The sequence below is a fragment of the Natrix helvetica genome, assembly GCF_964273705.1.
Source record: "Natrix helvetica genome assembly, chromosome: Z".
Lineage (NCBI taxonomy): Eukaryota > Metazoa > Chordata > Lepidosauria > Squamata > Natricidae > Natrix > Natrix helvetica.
Window position 1 is genome coordinate 10,325,830 of NC_138554.1, and position 9,799 is coordinate 10,335,628.

Below are 9,799 nucleotides of genomic sequence, written 5' to 3' on the forward strand. Positions count from 1 at the left end.
AGGCTGAGAGAGAGAGTAACTGGCCCAAAGCCACCCAAGTGGCTCTGAAGCCTAAGGCGGGACTAGAACTCACAATCTCCTAGTGATTGGCCAAAAGTTACCCAGCCAGCTTTCATACCTAAAGTGGGACTAGGATTCAGTCTCCTGGTGATTGGCCCAAAGTCACCCAGCAGGTTTTCATGCCTAAGGCGGGACTAGAACTCACAGTCTCCTGGTGATTGGCCTAAATTTACCCAGTCTGCTTTTTAAACTAAGGTGGGATTAGATCTCACAATCTCTTAGTGATTGGCCCAAAGTTACCCAGCCAGCTTTCATACCTAAGGTGGGACTAGAACTCACAGTCTCCTAGTGATTGGCCCAAAGTCACTCAGCTACCTAGACTAGAACACATGATTTTCCAAACGGACTCTCTATTTCATATATTCCCTGATTCATGCATTGAAGCAATTTCTAAACTGGTTACCTCAAGTAGCCATGTCAATCCCGAAGCAATTTATATTTATTCTGTGTATTTAAATAAATCTGTATTTATTCTGTGTGGGAATAAACGGAGAGTTCAGCAAAAATAATAATAATAATGTTTTATTTGTTTTATTTATATAACATCCAATTTTCAACAAACAGTGTGTATTCTGGGTACACTTTTGCTTAAATAATCATACATCTTTGTTGTTGTAATTCCTCACCATCATATTAATAATCTAACATAATAATATGAAAGCATTAATATTTAACATTTGACATCATCTTCTTTAATAACTCTCCTCTTTACCATTTACCATTACCATTTTACCAAGAAGCAATGGGTGGAAACTAATCAAGGAGAGAAGCAACTTGGAACTGAGGAGAAATTTCCTGACAGTGAGAACAATTAATCAGTGCAACAACTTGCTTCCAGTTGTGAATGCTCCAACACTGGAAGTCTTTTAAAAGATGTTGGTTAACCATTTATCTGAAGTGGTGTAGGCTTTCCTGCCTAGGGAGTGGGTTGGACTAGAAGACCTCCAAGGTCCCTTCCAACTCTGCTATTCTATTCTATTCCTCCAATTGTATCGCCTCCTTTCTAACTTCTATTATCTAACCATTGATAGAATAGTTCCCATATCAAAAAGTATTCAGTTTCTTCTTTATCCTTAGTAGCAAGTATTAACCTGTGCATTTCCGTGCAGTCTAATATTTTCTTTAAGTTCAGCAAATGTTTAGTAATACTGAGCAGGAAGTAATTCAAGGATGTGTGAAGTTCCCTAGGTTGCTTAATATACCTGAGTATATACAGTATGTATGAGAAATGTTTGTGGCAGTGCTACAGGTATGTTGATTAGGAAAATGAGTACAGGTGTATTTTTTTTAAAAAAAAATAGAGATGGTGGCTGAAAGCCCAAGGGTTTAAATCAAATATCTTTATTGCAGTCTTTTTTAATGCTTTATTATGGCCTTTACAAAATGGCTCATTGGCTAAGACTCTGAGCTTGTCGATCGGAAGGTTGGCAGTTCAGCGGTTCAAATCCCTAGCACCACATAATGGAGTGAGCTCCCGTTACTTGTCCTAGCTTCTGCAGTTCGAAAGCATGTAAAAAACGCAAGTATAAAAATAGGAACCACCTTTGGTGGGAAGGTAACAGCGTTCCGTGCACCTTCGGCATTTAGACATGCCGGCCACATGACCATGGAGACATCTTCGGACAGCGCTGGCTCTTTGGCTTTGAAACTGCGATGAGCACTGCTGAAGGTAGAGGGGAACCTCTACCTTTACTATGGCCTTTATAATCAGAAAGTGTACAGCAGAAAAGAGAAATACGGGTAGCCGTCAACTTACAACAGTTCATTTAGTGACCGTTCAAAGGGATAACAGCACTGCGGAAAAAAAGGACTTATCACTATTTTTCTCATTTACGACCATTGCAGCATCCCATGATCCCATGATCCAAATTCAGATGCTGGGCAAGTGACACATTTTTATGATGGTCACAGTCTCCCAGGGGTGTCACCTAATGTTCACCAGGCTTCCCGGGAGCCTGAAGCAAACTCCTGGTCCCGACAAAATCCCTTTTTATTAATTTACTGTGAATTCTGTTCATTCACACCCAGCAAAGTCTTTCAAGGGAGGATTTACAGTCACAGACCTTCTCTGGCTTGGAGAGCTGACAGGCCGATATCTGCAGAACTTGGCAAGGAGTCTTGGAGAGTCACGAACCAATGAAGCGAACTAATTGTCTCCTGCAAACTCCACTCCCCTTTTGCTCCTCTTTTATTCCCCCCGGGAGGGACCATTCAACGTCCACCTGTGGCCTTACTCCCAAGTCAACCCCTGTTCTTCAGCTGTTCCCTTCATCTGGCAACTCTGCGCATGCGCACACTGGGAAGAGGCTCCAGCTGTTCATCTGCCTCACTGATTTCCGATTCTGAAGGCAGCTGATAACTGTCAGACGGCTCTGGCCCCATTTCTGCCTCCGACACAGAGCCCTCATCAGAACCTTCCCCAGACCCCAGGACTGGCTCATGTTCCTCCCCAATCTCCTCACTGTCCCTGAATCTCCTGCCAGCTCTGCTGCCAGACCATAACACGTGATCTCCTTTTGCGACCTTCTTACAAGCAAAGTCAATGGGGAAACCAGATTCGTTGAACAAATATGTTCCTGACTTAACCATTGCAGTATTTCACTTAACAACCGTGGCAAGAATGGTCTTCATATTTGGCATGTTAGTTTCAAGCCTCATAACTGCATTGAGGATGCATTTTGGGGTAGGGAACAATGACCTAAGAAAATTTGATTGAATGGCTTTTATTAGAAGAACTTATCCATCGGGTTCAGTTCCGAGATGAGAGAAAAACACTGGAGGCAAAATGGAGGCTGGAGGCTGATTGGAAACAGGGCCCATTTATTGATGAAGCTGAACCACCAATGTGATTCTGGGCAGCTGACCACATAGAGTTGAGAGTGGGTTTTTTTATACCTTCTCTTGGGCTTTGCACTTGAGCTTCCTGTTCCTGTACAAGAACATGCATTCTATTGGCTGTTGTCAGATTCCCATGGTACCACGTACAAATCCTAGGAGTTTGTCTGAACTACGTTTGGTTGGAGTTTGGGCTGATGCAGTGAAGGGGCTTGTTGGGCAATTCCTATTGTGGCTGAGGGCTAATCCTACCCTTGTTGGATCTTGGGTGAGGGTATTTGCTTATGAATAGAGCTATCTATCCCTTTATCTCTTAAGTGTGAACATCTGCTTTTAAGAAAGGTGGGGGCTGCTTTCCAAGAGCACGCTTCTCCATTTCTCATCCAGGGAAAATATAACATTCTGCCTTTTTAATATTTCTCAAAATATTTCTAGGAGAGGGGTGTGTGCTAACTTCTACACTTTCAAGCCATCAAAATTTCATTAGCTCTCAGATTCAAGCGATCTGACACGAAGGTCAGGAAGGTAGCATGATGCAACGGGCAGCAAAGATGTGAAAGCCAACCCATCACAGAGCGATGGGGGTTCTGGCAGTTGCCTTGGAAAGTGAACTGTTGCAAATGGGAGGCCGTCGGAACAAGGAGGTGAATTTGTGTGCCTTGGTAAATCGTTTACTAAAGAAGGGGATGTGGATGATGGAGGAGGAGGAGGGAGAAGGAGGAGGAGAAAAGAAAGAAGAGGAGGAGGAGAGGAAGAAGAAAAAGATAGAGGAAAAGAAGGAGGAGAGGAAGAAGAAAGTAGAAGGAGGAGGAGAGGAGGAAGAAGAAAGGAGAATAAAGTAGATGAAAAGGAGGAAGAGAGGAAGAAAGAAGAAGAAAGAAGAGGAGGAGAGGAAGAAGAAATAAAAGAGAAAAAAGAAGAGGAGTATAGGAAGAAGAAGGAGAAGAATGAAGTAAGTAGAAGAAGAGGAAGAGGAGGAGAGGAAGAAAGAAGAAAGAAGAGGAGGTGGACAGGAGGAAGAAGAAAGGAGAAAGAAAAAAAGAAGAGGAGTATAGGAAGAAGAAGGAGAAGAATGAAGTAAGTAGAAGAAGAGGAAGAGGAGGAGAGGAAGAAAGAAGAAAGAAGAGGAGGTGGACAGGAGGAAGAAGAAAGGAGAAAGAAAAAAAGAAGAGGAGTATAGGAAGAAGGAGAAGAATGAAGTAAGAAGAAGAGGAAGAGGAGGAGAGGAAGAAAGAAGAAAGAGGAGGAAGAAGAAAAGAGAAAGAAAAAAAGAAGAGGAGGAGAGGAAGAAGGAGAAAGGAGAAGAAAGAAGAAAGTAGAGGAAGAGGAGAGGGAGGAGAGAAAGAAGAAAGAGCAGCAGTGGTGCAGCAGCAGCAGGAGGAGGAGGAGGAGGAGAATGCTTGAATGGCTTGTAAGGTCGTCAGGGCAGGATAAAAATATAATAAATGAATAAAGCGGGAACATGTTGGCTTGAACTAATGCTCGATAAGAGAAGCGAAATGTCGAAGTGCAGCTTGGGTGTGTCAAGAAAGCAAAACAGGGCATTGTCTGCAAAGGGACTGGGATCTCTCTCTATAATAATAGGAAATCTGTGGGGATAAACAAAGGGATGTAAATGAGGGTGGGCTGAATCCAAAGGGAGCGATAAATTTGAAAGAGGTCATGTTGACACGGTTTATATAAATATAGAGCAGGGTTCCTTGGGCGGGAAATGCTGGCTGGAGAATTCTGGGAGTTGAAGTCCACTCATCTTAAAGGTCCCCAGGTTGAGCAACACTGATATGGAGAGTATAAATGAGGACTGGATTACACAACCAATATTGGAAAGCAAAGCGAATTGTGTTTATTATGGCTTGTAATTCACAAGGGTTTATGACAGGTTCAAGAGCTCGGTTGGCTAGTAGCGATAAGCAAACTACTTATCAGAAATTACTAGATAAACTGAGCACTTGAGCCAAACTTGCTAGAGATTTATTCTAGTTCACCTCCTCAAATGAATCCAATGAATCTAAATTATATCTGACTTGGGGCTCCTGGGCCAGAAGTTGCGAAATGATGAGTAGTCCTTGACTTACGACCACAATCGAACCCCAAATTTGTGCTGCTAAGCGAGACGTTTGTTAAGTGAATTTTGCCCCACCTTTCTTGCCGCGGTTGTTCAGTGAATCGCTACGGTTGTTAAGTGAGTAACAGGGCTGGTAAGTGAATCTGGCTCCCCCTGTTGACTTTGCTTGTCGGAACATCGCAAAAGGGGACTCCGGGACACTGCGACCGTCATAAATAGGAGTCAGTCGCCAAGAACCTGAATTTTCGATCAAGGGGGATGCCGCAACGGTCGTGAGTGCGAAAAACGGTCATAAGTTGCTTTTTTCCCCGGTGACGTCGTAACTTCGAACGGTCAATAAATGAACTAAATGAGGCCTATGTTTAGAACTCCCAATGGTCTCAGCAGGGATGAGGTAATTCTGGGAAAAGGAGTTCAGTAATTCTTGCAAGCAGACATTTATCTTGCTTTATGTGCATTGGAATAGAATAGAATAGAGCTGGAAGGGACCTGGAAGGTCTTCTAGTCCAGCCCTGTTGGAAGAAATGTGGTTCTGGGTTCAGTTCCAAGTGGGGGAAAAGACACTGGAAACATGGAGGCTGCTTGGAAAGATGGTTTAATGGTGGACAGGATCACGTGGCTTGAGCTCCTGAACAGAAAAGGGGGAAATCACATGCTTCCAGATGTTGGGCGAAGAGGAAAGAGAGGAAAAAGGGGCTTGCTGAGAGTTCCTGGGTATTTTATACTCTCTGTTCAGCCCCACCTCTCTGTTTCCTGTTCCTGTGTAAGAAATGTATTCTGATTGGTTGTCAGAGTCCCAAGGGTGTTGGGGTCTTAGCCAACTTTGTAGGTTGTGTGTCTTTTGACTCCCAAGCTTGGTTGAGCATTGCTTCTTCCCAGAAGGCTGAAGGGCAAATACTGTCATGCCTTAATCTCACCACCTCGGAGCTGAAGGGGGAGATATTTGTTATGTAGAATAGACTGCCTCAGGCCTTTTCATGACACATTGACAAAGGTGGGGGCTATTAAGAGTGAGTCTGTTTCCTACCTAAAAAACATGTTTCTCCATTTCTTATCCAGGGAAATGTACTATTCTGCCTTTCCAATATTTCCCAGGATATTTCCTTTTTCTAGGAGACGGGTGGGCGCTAACTTCCTACAGCCCCCTGCTTCAGCAGGAGAAGCTATACCAGGGGTGTCAAACTCAAGCTCCGTGGGCCAGATCCGCCCCGAGGGGTGCTTAGATTTGACCCATGGGACTGCTCTGGTGTGTTTGCGACCCTGTGTTTTCACTGGCAGAGGGTTGCAGGAGGCCTCTGCAGATGAAAACAGAGCTCGGGAGCCCGTTTTCTCTGGCAGAGCGCTTGGGCCCCGACACAAGTGACTTCAGGCTGGCCACCCCCACCCTGGCCACCCTGCCCGCCCCAAGTCAAACACAACCCTGATGCGGCCCTCAATGAAATCGAGTTTGACACCCCTGACCTTATACCATTTCACACATTCAGATAATACTATCGGTACAACTTTTTTTTTCGCTTTCCATTTATAGCCTGCCCTTGATCTATCGATTTGTGAGGTAGTTGCCAAGCCTTGCTTGGCACGTTGATTTCCAGAGGGAAAGCGCAGGAGTACAGGTAGCCCTCGACTTACGACCACAATGGAACCCAACGTTTCCGTTGTTAAGTGAGACATTGGTTCAGTGACTTTTTGCCTCAATTTACGAACGTCCATGCCTCAGTTGTTCAGTGAATCCTTGCAGCGGGTAAGTTAGTAACCCGGCCGTTAAGCGGATCTGGCTTCCCCACATACTTTGCTTGTTGGACAGTCGCAAAAGGGGATCACGTAACCCTGGGACACAGCAACGGTCATAAATAGGAGTCAGTTGCCAAGCGCCTGCATTTGGATCACAGGATCGCGGGGACACTGCCAAGGTCGTAACTGAAAAACAGTCGTAAGTCCCATTTTTCAGGGCCGTTGTAACTTTAATTGAACTGTTGTAAATCGAGGACTTCCTGTACTCCTCTAAAACTTGGATTAGGTTGGATTAAGCCTCATTGTGGGATTGCTTCCTGTGACTGCGTACCTTGCTTCTTAGCCTGTGAATAACTTTGTTTATTGATTATGGTGAATGTTTTGTTCGTATGGCAAACAACTTCAACTATTCTCCAAAACATCAGAAGGCAGGATAAGAAGCAATGGATGGAAATTTATCAAGGAGAGAAGCAATTTAGAACTGAGGAGAAATTTCCTGACAGTTAGAACAATGAATCAGTGGAACAGAAGTTGCCTCCAGAAGTTGTGAATGCCCCAACACTGGAAGTCTTTAAGAAGATGTTGGATAGCCATTTGTCTGAAACGGTATAGGGTTTCCTGCCTAGGCAGGGGGTTGGACTAGAAGACCTCCAAGGTCCCTTCCAACTCTGCAATTATGTTAATTTACAGCTTGCCTTTCCTGCTGGTAGCCTCTCTAGCATTCCTTCCTCCAATTTTTTCTCCCAACAACAACCCTGCGAGGAAGCTGGTGGAGAGACAACAGCTGGCCCTAAGTCAGTGTTTTAAGAGCTGAAATGAGTCTTGCAGCTGGCTGTCTTATTCTCATTTTTAAAGCCTTCAAACAAAAAGGAACAGAGCAGCCCTCGATCATATGGGGAAAATATGCTGGATCTCAGATTTACAGATTAACCAAGTTGGAAGTGACCTTTTAGGTCATCTAGTCCAACCCACCACCCAAGCAGGAGACCCTACACCAATTCTGACAAATGGCAGAGCAATCTCTTCTTGAGAGTGTCCAGCAATGAAGCTACCAGAACTTCCGAAGGCAACTTTTGTTCCATGGGTTGGTTGTTCTCATTGTCCGAAAATTTCTCCTTATTTCTAGGTTGAATCTCTCCTTATTCAGTTTCCATCCATTATTCATTGTCTGGCCTTCAGGTGCCTTGGAAAATAGCTTGAGCCCCCCTACTCTCTGTGGTAGCCCCTCAAATATTGGAAGACTGCTATCATGTCTCCCCTGGTCCTTCTCTTCACTACACTAGTCATGTCCAGTTCCTGCAACCGTTCATCGTATGTTTTAGCCTCCAGTCCCCTAATCATCCTGGTTGCTCTTCTCTGCACTTTTTCTAGAGTCTCCATATCTTTTATAGTGTGGTGACCAAAACTGGATGCAGTACTCTAGGTGTGGTCTTACTAAGGCTTTATAGAGTACCAATGAATCCCCAGCTACCCAAATGAACTGGGCAAGGATTTGGGTCTTCTAGAGGTTGTGGTCAGGGCCGATGCTAATCCTTCTCAGTCTCTGGTTGGTTGACCCCTTTGCAAAAAAAGAGAGACGGAGAAAGAAAGATGGCAGGAAAAGGGAGGATAGATAGATATACAGAATGCAGGGAGAAAGAAGGGGAGAAATGCTTGAAGTAACATATTAAGAGTTCAAAGGGACCTTGCAGGAGACCCTACATCTGTCTCTACCTAGGATCGAACTCACAACCTCCTGCTAACCTACTTCGTGCTGGCCAGCATCTAAACTAAGATATTCTGTGAGCGCAAATGCCAGGATAGACTTGAGCTGCCCTGCTAAAGACAGCTTTGGGGACAACAGCTCATTTGTGGCTCAGCATGGCTTTCTCTCCACCGCAGATAAGCCATGCTTCATTTTAACCAGGTTTGTTGAATAAGGGGCCGGGTGGAACGCCTTGCGTCCCTCCGAAAATTCGCAAGCCAAGCGCACCACCGAAGCAACCTAGAACTAAGGAGAAAGCTCCAAACCGTGAGAATAATTAACCAGTCAAACGGTTTTGCTTTCGGAAGTTGTGGGCACTCCATCACTCCATCTTTTAAGAAGAGACTGGACAGCCAAGGTCCCTTCCGATGATGATGATGATGATGATGATGATGAAGACACCACCATTTGTCTGAAATGCTATAGGGTGTCCTGCCTGATCAGCGGGCTGGACTAGAAGACCTCCAAGGTCCCTTCCGGTGATGATAAGGATACCACAATTTGTCTGGAATGCTATAGGGTTTCCTGCCTGAACAGGGAGTTGGACTAGAAGACCTCCAAGCTCCCTTTCTGTAAGATACTTGTTTTAACTACAGTGGTTTCCACCAAGGTCCTCTGTTCCGGCGGGAACAGAGGTTTAATCCTATTGGTCGAAGGGTCTGAGAGCTTCCTATAAAAGGGCTGCTGTCAGACTCAACCTTCGCTGGATTGTTCTCACTTGTTGTACTTAATAAAGAGCTGTTGTTACCGTTTAGCCTGTGTGTGCCTATCCATTCCCCAATCTAACACTTTCCAACTGTTGTTATTCTGGATCATGGGACCGTTCCGCATCAAGCATCAACTCCCCCTCTCCCAAGTAGGATGGCCACAAAGTCAGGAGGACAGCACCACCCTTCCCCCACCACCACCACCACCACGCCCACCTGAACATGATCCCCAAACTGCCGGACTATCTCGCTGTCCTGCTGTCCCCATTTATTCCTACCCATTTCAACTATATTTATGATTATTTGTAAGGTTTTTAATTTGGTACCTGTACACCGCCCCGAGTCCCTTTGGGGAGAGGGGGCGGTCTAGAAATAAAATAAAATAAAATAAAATAAAATCCATACTCAGTTTTATTCTTATACCTATTATCTGGTAAACGATTGACAAATCAAATCAATAAATCAAATCAATAAATCATAAAAGGAATCATAAATCATAAAAGAAATAATAAAAGAGTAAAGAAATAATAAAAGAACTAATAAAATAAATAGTAAATAAATAGTAAATAAATATAGACAACTAGATACATAAAGAAGTAAGTAAACAAACAAACTGCAGCGACCTGCAGGACCTCCTTTCCCTCCTCCTCTTCTTCT